General features: G+C 39.3%; 1 pseudogene; it reads left to right on the forward strand.

Annotated features, from left to right (window-relative positions):
* The first annotated feature begins 303 nt into the window (after positions 1-303).
* The window catches only part of LOC105944121, a 36,397-nt pseudogene continuing 23,700 nt past the window's right edge, over positions 304-13,000 (forward strand).

Below are 13,000 nucleotides of genomic sequence, written 5' to 3' on the forward strand. Positions count from 1 at the left end.
TGATATGCCAGAGATGGTTTTTCAGTAAGAGGAAACACCTAATATAAAACAATTATAATAGTTGCATGATACGATGTTGCCCTAAATACTATAGACTAAGCTATGATTATTGAATAGTGTAGTTACTTTCTCTTACTTAGAGAATTCAGGATGATTTCATGGAGAAGTGTGATGATGCATGAAACTTCCTGTGCTGAGAGAATGGTGTGAACAAAGTATTCAGGCAGAAAATCATAAGTTGCTGACAAGTGCTTCATAGACACGTCCACTTCTGCAGAAGGGAACTAACTCTGGCAGGAAGCAATGACTGCTAAATGTGAAACTGTGGGCACCTGCGACAGGCTGACATGTTTGGGAGATGGGAAGGTGAGTGGGATGAGGGTGTAGATTTTACCCCTCCAGCTGCTTCCTAGCAGCTGTTTACTCTTACACCCTGGAAGCTGACCCACTTGTTGTGGTTTTGGAGGACATTGATGCGCTAAATGTCAGGAGAAAGGTGCTATGTTTCAGGACTCTGCTGAGGTCACAGAGAAAGGTTAGTCCATCCTGGAAGCAGGAGAAATTCTCGCTAGTGAATATGAATGGACTGACCTCTGCTGCCTGTGTGTCTGCCCCTGTGATTATGCAACAGTGCCGGCTGCATACAGAAAGGCCAGGCAGGGCCTTAGAAAAGGAACTCAAAGGCCAATTCCTGTCTTCCGATTGTGCTAATTACTTAGAAGTAATTGTGACCAAGTTTAGTAGCTCTGTCTGGAAAGTTATGGCATACTTTGTTTCATACTGTAACTGGCTTTCTTGGACTATTTAGAAGTCCTTATTTTTATATGCTTATTGTCATTATGCTACCTTCCTATGTGAAAGAGTTTGCCAGATACACAAGCATACCTGTTATCCTGGTGCAGTAAGACCCAAGCAGGGATTAGAAAAATATACAGTGGGGGCAGAGTAGTTAACAAATGGTTTAAGCTTCTGAGGCTTTGGCAGTTTAAATGTATGTCCCCCATGGACTCAGGTGTTTTGTTAAAACTTATAACTGGAGTCTCCAGCTGTGTGGCCTGAGGTGTATCTGGGGCCGATCCTGGGGTCCAGCCCTAAGGTCTGTTTGGGAGTGGATCTGAGTTCTAGCGCAGACAGGTCTGAACGCTGCCTGGTTCCCTGCTGCTTGCTGCCAGTTTGGGCTCCTTGTTTTGGCTTCTTGCAGGCTGTTTGGTTGTCTGCCCTATGCTTGCATGCGTGGGAGCAGCTTCTTCTGCAACTGATGGGACTCATACCCTGATCTGTAAGCTGGAAATGCTCCTGCCTCGCATGAGCTGTACCTGGCTTGGGTGTTCATTCCCGCAGCGTGAAGCTGTCTGAAACAAAGGCCGGGAGGAAAAATCAAGAATATAATGTGGTATTTGTAGAACAGAAAGTACATATGCCTCCAGTGTTCAGTTTTTGGGTTAAACATAAAATTTATTCTCTTAAATAGTATATTAAGAGAAAGTGAAATTCTTCTTTGAAGGAAGGGGTTTCAATTAATTTGGGACTCAAAATTAATGTTGTCTGTCATCCACTGTAAACACTCATCTATAACAAGATTTTTAGCTTACATCCTTCACTAAAATGAACAGTGGGCTGATTCAACCCCGAAGATGTTATCTTCTGACCCACATCCTAAAGTCTACCTTAATGTGAACTCATCTCTAACCTAATGGTTATAATATTAACAAATCATCGTTGAATTACACAGCATCCTTTTGGATATAACATAGATGAATAAGGACATGTAACTTAGCATCAGACAAGTCAGTACACGGCCAGATCCCACATCCTTCTCGTTTTGTGGCTTGGGAAAGTCACCCATCACAGTTTTCTGATATGTTATGTAGCAGTAGCTTCCCGTTTTGAAGAATTACTTAGGAAATATAACTATAGTGTATAACACCATGATGGACAATGAATAGCAGTTCTGGATATTTTAATGTAGCTCCAACAATTTGCTGGGGAGTTATAAAACAAATATATTTCTCCCATGACAATGAAACAACCTCTGGTGAACAGACAAGGGAAGCCATTTTAGGCCACCCAGCCATCTTGACATTCTCAAGGAGCCATAGGCGATTGAAGATTAGCAAGGAGCAGTACTTACAAGAGGATGTGGTTCGAGCAAAGGCATCTGGTGTCGGCTCCCACTTTGGTATCTGCTTCGTTCCTGGTGCTAACTGCAGAACTTCTTTTGTAATCATGCTTCTTGCTCTTGCTAAAGACAATTGGGAATGGAAGAGGTGGATGGGGGTTTTTCAGATCATTGTAAAGGAATATGGCTTTTGCCTTTAAAACTCATTGTAGGGTTTAAAACTCAAAGTAGGGTGGGGCTGCTCTCCTCCTTCCTGTGAGGGCACAGATGCTGGCCAGCTTAATAAAGACTCTCTTTTTAAAATTTTTATTCAGAGGGTCTTCAGTTTATTTTTGGTCTGGGACTCACTACATTTGGAGGTCCCAGTGAAATATATTCTTCTTGTTAAACTGCCCCCTGAATCTGGTCTCACACAGTCTTGATCTCTTGGGACTCTACTCTGACTGCGGGTTGAAGACCCTAGGGGGCAGCTGCTGAGAGACCTTCCTCAGTGCCAGGGACATTCTCCAGACACTGGCAGAAGGGAGTGGCAGTCAGAGGACATTAACGTGAGTGGAGAGTCATCTGGTCTGAAAACCTCTGGAAGTAAGGGGGATTCAGGGGAAGGCTGGACACAGCACTACTTCCTGAATCCTGGGAGGTGGCAAACATCATCCTAACCCCTGGTCTGTCATTTTGAGTTCTGTGTGGCCACATGTCCTTGTCTTTTTCTTTAGTGTTTGTTTTATCCTTTTGTGCTTAACATTTTGGGATCCTCCTAGGAAACCAGCTGCAGAATCTGAAAGCTCCACCATGGAACAGACAAGGTCCACATCTAGCACATCTAGCCCATTGCAATGTGTCTTTGTAACTTTGGAACAATGTGCCTTACTAACTTCTCCTTGCAAAAGCAAGTGTCTGACTCAGGTACTATGTGAGCTGCCTTTTCTTTGAGGAAGTTCTATGAATTATACTGTTCATCCTTTGATGTAGGATGACCATCCGAGAGAACCTTTGACCTCCCAACTGTTGAACAGGTCACCCTTGGGTGACTTGTACACAGTGACCACTCCAGGAGAAACTGGAAATTGAAAATTAAAAATTATAATTGAGACTAGTCAAATTTTGACTTGGCAAAAATTCTTAATGCGAGGTCTGAAATTATACTCTAAGTGATTTTGAGGTTTGGATTTGGTCTCTAGAGTTGTAAATACAATAGGAATTTAAAATGGGAATGCATAACTTCTGAATGAATGAATAACAGTGTGATGGGAAGATGGTTGTCTGGCGTCTGGATGAAAAGTGCACTTGAACTGAATGTGTGTATGCGTATGTATGTGGCTCACAGCCTTGAGGCTGCAGAGTGATTTCTGTTCTGAGCAGTGCCATTTCATTGTGGGGGATGTCCTCCACCAAGCCAACTGTCCTAGATAGCATGGCCAAATTTTACTGTTGGGTGTCCCCGAGAAGGAACACTGAAGATAATTAAGTTCATAGGCAGGGAAAAATGTAAGATTATCCTACTCTTAAAAAGTTGTAAAATGATAGGATCAGAAAGCTGCCTTGCAGCCCTGAGAGAAGTCCAAAACTCCTGGGAATTTAGGAAGCAAACAAAAGGGGCGCATGCTGTACTGCTGTGTTCCCCAGGACAAGAAGTAGATCAGGTATAGCTAAGTCCTGGGCCAGTCCCAGGCAGAGGCACCTGCAATGTGTCACTTAGTGCTTTCCCCTGAAGGGTGGGATCTGCAGATGGCCAGGTGGCCCTGGAAGTAAGAGGGGGAGCCTAACATCCAAGTCTCGTTGTTAGTCAGGGAGACAAGACACAGCCCTCTCTGGGGTTTATGCTGCCCCAGGAGAATCCCTCATGTCTCTTTTTTCTGGTCTTTCCTGCCCTGCAGAGCCAGAGGGACTGTGGGCTTAGGGAATCTCAGGATCCTGGCCCCAACATGATAATGGATGATCCCAAGTTTCTGTGAACAGATGGGGACTTCTTATAAGAAATTCGTAACTATTTTAAAATTTACTTTATCTTCTACAGAACTAATAACAGACAATAAATAGCCTCCAAATTTATGTTTAAATTTGGAAGTACTCAATACAGAGTTTGTCAAAAAATTTCTAAAATTTTTAATGCTTAAATCCTCTTTCTTATTAAAAAAAAATTGTGTTTCAGAAAAGTTATAAGAAGGGCTGGAGAGATGGCTTAATGGTTAAGCACTTGCCTGTGAAGCCTAAGGAGCCTGGTTCAAGGCTTGATTCCCCAGGACCCATGTTAGCCAGATGCACAAGGGGGCACATGCATCTGGAGTTCATTTGCAGTGGCTGGAAGCCCTGGCGTGCCCATTCTTTCTCTCTATTTGCCTCTTTCTCTTTCTGTATGTCACTCTCAAATAAATAAATAGAAATGAGCAAAAAATAAAAATAAAATAAAATAAAGAAATGTTATAAGAAAAGATGTTCCAAAATCAACAAATGATAACATCTACATATATATTCTGGGTAAATAGTATGAGTCAAGTTTGGTCTACTTTTTTTGTTTGTTTTGTTTGCTTGTTTTTTGAGGTAAGGTTTCACTCTAGCCCAAGCTGACCTGGAATTCACTAGTTAATCTCAGGGTGGCTTCAAAGTCATGCATGGTCCTCCTGTCTCTGACTCCCAAGTGCTGGGATTAAAGGCATATATACCACCATGACCAGCTTTGATCTACTTTTTTTTTTTTTAAGTAAAAAGGTTATTTCATAAAGCCTTTTGCCACGAATAAAAAGAAACAAACTTAAATGTTCATATTAAAAGTCTTATGGTAAGGACAATGAAAGTTTTTGTTGATAATTAAGAGATGAACTGACTAAGGAAGATAAATTGGGGAGGAAACTTTAAATGCTAGATGTTAAGTGTTTGATGAAAGAGATTGTTACAGAGTGGTTACATAGATTGTAACATAAAAGTATGTAGATGAAGGTATGAGTAAGCTCAAACAGAAGGTTAAAGACAAAGTTGATTAAGTCTTAAAGTATTTGATCAGATTACAGACTTCTTGAGATATAAAATGACTATTAGCCTAGGGCTTACAGCAGACTAACAAGGAATGGCTCTGGTTGAGAGCAGGTTGCTATGGTATTCAGTTTGTAAATTTAAAACTTTAACTCCTTGATGTTAATCTGATCATGATAATGGTTCTGAAAGACCGACTTTAGACTTTAGAGTACTCAACCAAGTTAGCTATGTTTCTCTATTTGTCAACCTTTTAACTAATTCTTAACGTTTAAAATGGCTCATCAGTATTTAATTCTCTCCTAAGGTTGTTATATTTAAAACCTTGCCTCAAAAGAAAACAACAACAAATCTCACAGAAGAATTATTTACTCTCTTTTCCCATTTTATAAGGCAAATAGACTACATTTGGAAACACTGAATAGCATTTATCTGTCATATTCTTGAAAACTACTTTGTGATGAGCAGTAAGAGAAAATTCTAAACAAAGTTATGTTGCGATTTAAGATGTAATTCCTCAATTCCTCCAACAATCATAGTCTAAATATTTCACATTTGATTTACTTCATTACTGAGCAAGTTTACTAAACTACCACAGGCAAAATTATAGAGTTGGTTAAGATTTCAGTAGTTATAGATTGTGTCATAAAATTTTGTGTATGTTTGTATTCACTATAGTTCTATAAAATTGATTTGGAGGAGACTGAAAATATTTCATTCTGGATTAAAAGTATTTCCTTCTGGCACAGCAGTGCACTTAAAGTTCATCGTGTGCAAAGTCAGATGGCCTAGGTGTAGCCCCAGTGTCCATATAAAGCTAGGTGCACATAGAGGAGCCTGCATTTGGAGATTGTCTTTGGTGGCAAGTGACCCTAGCATGCCAATTCCCTCTCTTTCATGAAACTTGTCTCCTTTTTCATTAGATCATGGCAGTTTAGTTCAGTTCCCCTATTCTTTGGGTATGTTAGATATAGCTGAATAAATCTCAGAAACTGACTTATAGATTAGGTGGACATCTTTTTAGCTTTTAAATCTCCATATATATATATATATGAAAATATTGTGTAAAGGTATCCTGATTCTGATGAGCGTGAAAGATTTGTAAAGATTTTTGTGTTTTCATATTTAAGCCAAAAATGTTATTTTGAATTCTGTTAGCAGGTCTTCTGTTCATAGTTTTCTCTCTGTAACTTCATATACCTCAAATATATGAACTCTATGTTTTGTTTATATCAGGCTTTTTCAGATATCAGTATATTTTAATTTGGTTTATCTGAAGTCCATGATGTTTGGCTATCAATAAGCAAAACTATTCAGCTGAAGCATTCAGTAATAATAAATATAAAAGAAAATGAAAACTATTAAATCTTATGTTTTTTTTAACATTATTTTTGACCAATCAGATCATTGAAAAGACCTTGAAAATTATCTAAAGGTTTTTTTTTTTTTTTGTTTTGTTTTTTTGGCTTGACAAAAGTTAAAGGGTAGGGTAATTTCTATTTATTTACTTTCTTCGAGGTAGGGGGTCCCACTGCAGCCCAGGCTGACCTGGAACTCACTCTGTGGTCCCAGGTTGGCCTCAAACTCACAGTGATTCTACCTGTGCCTCTCAAGTGCTGGAATTAAAGGCATGCACCACTAAGCCTGGCCAAAACCCTGTAATTTTAAAATGGTTCCTGTCTTGTTTATGCTGGTTTTGCTGCATGGTTATCACTGAGGCTATAAGCTAAGTCTTACAAAAAGTGACTTAGTCATTGTGACTTTGTTTTTAGGAAAACTGAGGAAGCTCCCCATGTCTTATGGAAATCTACTGTATACAAACAATGTTAATATAGTTTGTCTAAGCTTTATACGTTCTAATAGTCATAAATATTTCTTTATGTCAAGCTACAAAATTGTTCAGTGGTTAAAGATACTTGTTTAAGAAATTATGTTGTGAGACTGAGATGGGGAGGGCATATGATCGAGAATGGAATTACAAAGAGGAAAATGGGGAAGGGAGAGTATTGCCATTGGATATTTTTTATAATCATGGAAAATGTTAATAAAAATTGAGAAAAAAAGAAGTTACGTTGTGTCTATCAAAATGTCTCTGTGCATGACAAAAGTTTGAAAAATTCAATGTGAGAGATCAAAAAATGGATATGATGTACATTATGCCTGGTTGGGAAAGTTACATGTTAGATCATGAGGGATTATGACTGGGAAAATGAGGGAAATGTAATGGAAAAACTGAAAGCTGGACTGATGCACTAAGTCACTGCAAGAGTTAACTGCTGAGGAGCTGAAGTTAACTCTGTTGGGTAGCTGAAGGAATCCCAAAGAGAGACCTGTCTAGGGGGACTCAAAGGGATGATAAGAAGGAAGGACACTGTAAGACTAAAGTAGAATGCAACAGATCTATGGTTAGGGTGACCCAACTACATGACTCATATGCATGTTGGCTCATAGGTATGTTTTGAAAAATTGTTTTGATTCATATAGATTGCACATGCTAATGGTCATGTCCTGCTTCTGTAAACCAGCTGTCCATTTGTTCATATGAGAATTTGTATTTTTGGTCACCCTGGTTCACCACTCTGATTACTGTCGTCTCCAGACTGATAATTCTGTTACTTTTTTTTTTTTAAATTTGTTATTTATTTATTTGAGAGCGACAGACACAGAGAGAAAGACAGATAGAGGGAGAAACAGAGAATGGGTGCGCCAGGGCTTCCAGCTTCTGCAAACGAACTCCAGACGCGTGCGCCCCCCCTGTGCATCTGGCTAACATGGGACCTGGGGAACCGAGCCTCGAACCGGGGTCCTTAGGCTTCACAGGCAAGCGCTTAACCGTTAAGCCATCTCTCCAGCCCAATTCTGTTACTTTTAAGATTGATTATAGGCCCCTGCATTTAAATTGCTCTAATCAAGTTTATCCAACAGAGAATTTCCTCAGTAAAATTAATGATTCAAGTATGAGGTTATGGTAACTGATGATTCTAAGATTTGACTAAGTTACTAAAAGCAGTGGGTAATGAAAACAACCTCTGGTGAATAGACCTAAGGGAAGCCATCTTAGGCCACTCAGCCATCTTGACATTCTCAAGGAGCAATAAGAGATTAAAGATCAGCACAGAGCATTAATTACAACAATGAGCATGGGTCCCAGAAAGGCACCTGGTGTCTGCTCTCACTGTGAGGACAAGATGTCCTGATGTTTGGTATCTGCTTCATACCTGGGGCTAATTGCAAAAATTCGCCTTCTGTAATCATGCTTGCTTGCTCTTGCAAAAGACAACTGTGTGTGGAGGGGATGGCTGGGAGTTTTTCAGATAATTATAGAGAAATGTGGTTTTTGCCTTTAAAGAAACTAACTGTAAAGGTAGGATGGGGCTGCTCTTCTCCTTGCTGTGAGGGGCCAAATGCCAGCCAGCTTAATAAAGACATATATATTTGACAGCTTCTATACTTACAGACAATAAACCATGGCATTTCCCTTCCCTCCTCTCCCCTCCCCCAATTTCTCCTTTATAACTCTGCTCTTTGCCATATGCATTCCCTCTCCCCATAAGTTTCTCTTTTAATTTGACGTATTCATCTTTTTCTCCTATTATGAGGGTCTTATGTGGGTATTGCTAGGCACTGCGAGGTCCTGAATATTGAGGCCAATTTCTGTCCAGACAGTTGTTTGTAAGGAGTGGTACCCTTACTTTGGCTCTTACATTCTCTCCATCACCTCTTCCACAGTTAACCCTGAGCCTTAGTGGGTGTGAGATGTTTCAGTGCTGGACACTCCTCCATCCCTTCTTCTTAGCAGCATGTTGCCTTTTGGGTAATCCCAGTGGTGATCACCATCTGAAAAGAGAAGCTTCTCTAACCAGAGGTGACAGTAGCATTAATATGTGAGTATGAACATTAAGTGTAGTGCTTTCAGGGCAATTTGGTGAGAATAATATATGCATTTATCTAGCCAAGAGCAGGCTTATACACCTAAGGCTTATGACCTCCTCTGCCATAGGCTTTGTTTGTTTGTTTTTGTTTTTATCTTTCAAGGTAGGGTCTCACTCTAGCTCAAGATGACCTGGAATTCACTATGTAGTCTCAGGATGGCCTTGAACTCACAGTGATCCTCCTACCTCTGCCTCCTCAGTGCTGGGATTAAAGGTGTGTGCCACCACACCTGGCTACCATAGCCTTTTGATTAGGTTTTTGGTACCAGGCACATATTCCCTCCCATAGAGTGGGCCTTCTGTCCAATTAGAGAGCAGTTGGTTTCCCCCAGAGCAGACATGCCACTATTGCACTTGTTCAGTCATTTGGCCTGTCTGGCCAAACTTGAGGTTGCCAGTGTCCTCTGTTTTCACTGCTGATGACTTCTTCTCCCATATGACTGCATACAGTGCAGTTTTATCCAGCTTTCAGTTGGCTGGGCTACAAGGAGAAAGTTTTCTGCTCAGCACCAACTTGATTGCTCAGTGACTTTGCCTCTCAGGCATGTGAAGTCTTCAGCAATAGGGTCTTACCATCTCTTTCTCATGGGGAACTAAGAGGCTTGACAATAGCCTATAATGTTTTGGAGGCAATAGGAAACACCCTGACGAATAACTCACTGGAAATTATCCCAACCCAGGGACTGAACATTTTGTAGTAACAATCTATGGCTTCTGGATGTGCCATTATTTAAGAAAGTAGATTTTCATATGTCTTATTCAGAATACCATGAATTTTGATTGACCCTCCCCTCTGCGCTTCTACAGTCTCCTCCTCTGACCTCACTTAGGCCTTTCCCTTCCTTATAATCTGTTCTTCTACTTACATATATACACTACCGTCCTCTTAAGCCCTTCCCTCTCCTGCCTTCCTTATAGCCTTTTTCTAGCTTATGGGCCTCTGCTACTGATTTTTGGTTCCAGATCACTCACAAGTCTATGCATTTGTAGCTAGGATCCACATATAAGAAAGAACATGCGATATTTGCCTTTCTGGGCCTGGGTTACCTCACTTAGTATAATCGTTTCCAGATTTCCTTGCAAATTTCACAATTTAATTTTTCTTTACCTCTTAATAGAATTCCATTTTGTATGTGTACCACATCTTTATTATCAATTCATCTGTGGATGAGCATCCAGGCTGGTTCCATTTCCTAGCTATTGTGAATAGAGCAGCAATAAACATGGCTGTGCAATTGTCTCTAAGGCAGTGAGAAGAGTCATTAGGATATGTGCCTAGGAGTGCTATAGCTGGATCATATGGCAAATCTATTTTCAGCTGTCTCAAGAGCCTCCACATTGACTTCCACAATGGCTGTACAGATTACATTCCCACCAACAGTGCAGAAGGTTCCCCTTTTACCACATCCTCGCCAACATTTATAGTTATTTGTTTTCTTGATTGCAGATATTCTGACAAGAGAGAGGTGGAATCTCTAGGTGGTTTTAATTTGTATTTCCCTGATGGCTAAGGATGTAGTACACTATTTTTTGGTATTTATATGCCATCTGTATTTCTTCTGATGAGAACTCTCTATTTAGTTCCATAGCCCATTTTTTGATTGGGTTGTTTGATTTCCTATTGTTCTGTTTTGTTTTGTTTTTTTATTTTGAGTTCTTTGTAAATTCTGGATATTAATCCTCTGTCAGATGTGTAACTGGCAAAGATTTTCTCCCATTCTATAGGTTGTCTCTTTGCTCTATTCTCAGTGTCCTTTGCTGTATAAAAGCTTTGTAATTTCATGAGATCCTATTAGTTCATTAGTGGTTTTATTTTCTGAGAAATTGGGGTTATATTCAGAAAGTTATTACCTATGCCAATATATTGAAGGGTTTCTCCTACCTTTTCCTCTAGCAATTTCAGAGTTTCAGGTCTGATAATAAGGTCTCTGATCCACTGGAATTTGATTTTTGTGCATGGAGAAAGACAAGGATCTATTTTCATCTTTCTACATATAGATATCCAGTTTTCCCAGCACCACTTGTTGAAGAGTTTTCTCCAATGAATATTTTTTGGCATTTTTGTCAAATTTCAGATGGCAGTAGCTGCCTGGATTAACATCTGGGTCCTCTATTCTGTTCCATTGATCTGTGTGTCTGTCTTTGTGCCAGTACCATGGTGTTTTTGTTACTATGGCTTTGTAATATAGCTTAATCAGGTATTGTGATATCACCAGCCTTATTTTTGTTGCTTAAAATCATTTTGCCTATTCAAGGTTTCTTTTGTGCTTCCAAGTGAAATTTTGGATTTTTAAAAATATTTTATATATGAGAGAGAGAGAGAGAGAGGGAGAGAGAGAGAATGGGTGTGCCAGGGCCTCCAGCCACTGCAAATGAACTCCATATTTGTGCACCCCCTTGTGCATCTGGCTAATGTGGGTCCTGGGGAATTTAACCTAGGTCCTTTGGATTTGCAGGCAAATGCCTTAGCCACTAAGCCATCTCTTCAGCCCCTCTTGCTTGAGTGTTTTAAAGTTCTCATTGTAGATCTCCTTCACTTCCTTAGTTAAGTTTATTCCAAGGTACTTTATTTTATTTTCTTTTTTTGAGGCAATTGTGAATGGGAGAGATTCTCTGATTTCATTGTCTGCATGTTTGGTTTTAGTATATATGAAAGCTACTGAGTTCTGTGTATTTATTTTGTATCCTGCTTTGTCGCTAAAAATGCTTAGAGCTCTAACAGTTTGCTGGTAGAGCTTTTAGGGTCTTTTATGTGTAGAATCATATTATCTGCAAATAGAGATTATTTGATCTCTTCCTTTCCAATATGTATTCTTTTTATGAGTGTCTCTTGCCTTTTTGCTATACGTAAAACTTCCAGTACTATATTAAATAAAATTGGGGACAGTGGACACCCTTGTTTTGTTACTGAATTTAGTGGAAAAGCTTTGAGTTTTTCACCATTTAGTAATATGTTGGCTGCAGGTTTGTCATGCATAGCTTTTATTATGTTGAGATTTGCTCCTTCTAGTCCCAGTTTCTGTAATACTTTTACCATGAAAGGATGTTGGATTTTGTCGAATGTCTTTTCTGCATCTATTGAGATGATCATGTGATTTTTGTCCTTCAGACCATTTATATGATGTATTACATTTATTGATTTGCATATGTTGAACCATCCCTGCATCCCTGGGATAAAGCCAATTTGGTTGGGGTGAATAATCTTTTTGATATATTCTTGTATCCTGTTTGGCAATATTTTGTTCAGAATTTTTGCATGTATGTTCATGAGGGAGATTGATTTTTAATTTTCTTTCTTTCTTTCTTTTTTTTTTTTTTTTTGTCTCTCTTTGCCTGGTTTTGTTATGATGGTGATGCTGGCTTCATAGAAAGAGTTCAGTAAAATTCCTTCCTTTTCTACTTTATGGAAATGTTTGAGAAACATTGGTGTAGCTCTTGTACCTCAGTCAAGACACAGAAGTAATCCTATGTGTTGAGTTTGGGTTTGCTTGCCAAGTAAGTATTCTAATGGACTGGGTGGAGTAATTTACTGGCAAGTTGTAAACTTCAACAGAGAAACATACACAATCAATAAAAACAAGCACAAAGTATGCAATTGAGGGAATTAAAGCAAACATATAGTGATATAAAGCCAAAATCCCTAAGGCTGTGTATTGTTCTACACCCTTAATCTTGTCAGCTGGGAAGTAGAGATTTCTGTTTTGAATTGGGTTCCAGGTCAACCTAAATCTGGATCAGACCCTGCCCCCAATAATGACAGAAGCAAAAGACAAAGGCCCTATATATATGAAAGCACCAAAGGCAATAAAATTCAACCCCCAAATACAGGTTATTTGAAAATGGGAATGCCAACCAAGAATATATACCCCATAACCTGAACTGACAAGGAAAGAGATTAGCTCTTGCAGGACTGAGTACCTGTTTTTATATATTTATTTATTTATTTTTAATTTTTTAAAATTTATTTATTTATTTATTT

Source organism: Jaculus jaculus, chromosome 18 (genome assembly GCF_020740685.1).
Source record: "Jaculus jaculus isolate mJacJac1 chromosome 18, mJacJac1.mat.Y.cur, whole genome shotgun sequence".
Taxonomy (NCBI): domain Eukaryota; kingdom Metazoa; phylum Chordata; class Mammalia; order Rodentia; family Dipodidae; genus Jaculus; species Jaculus jaculus.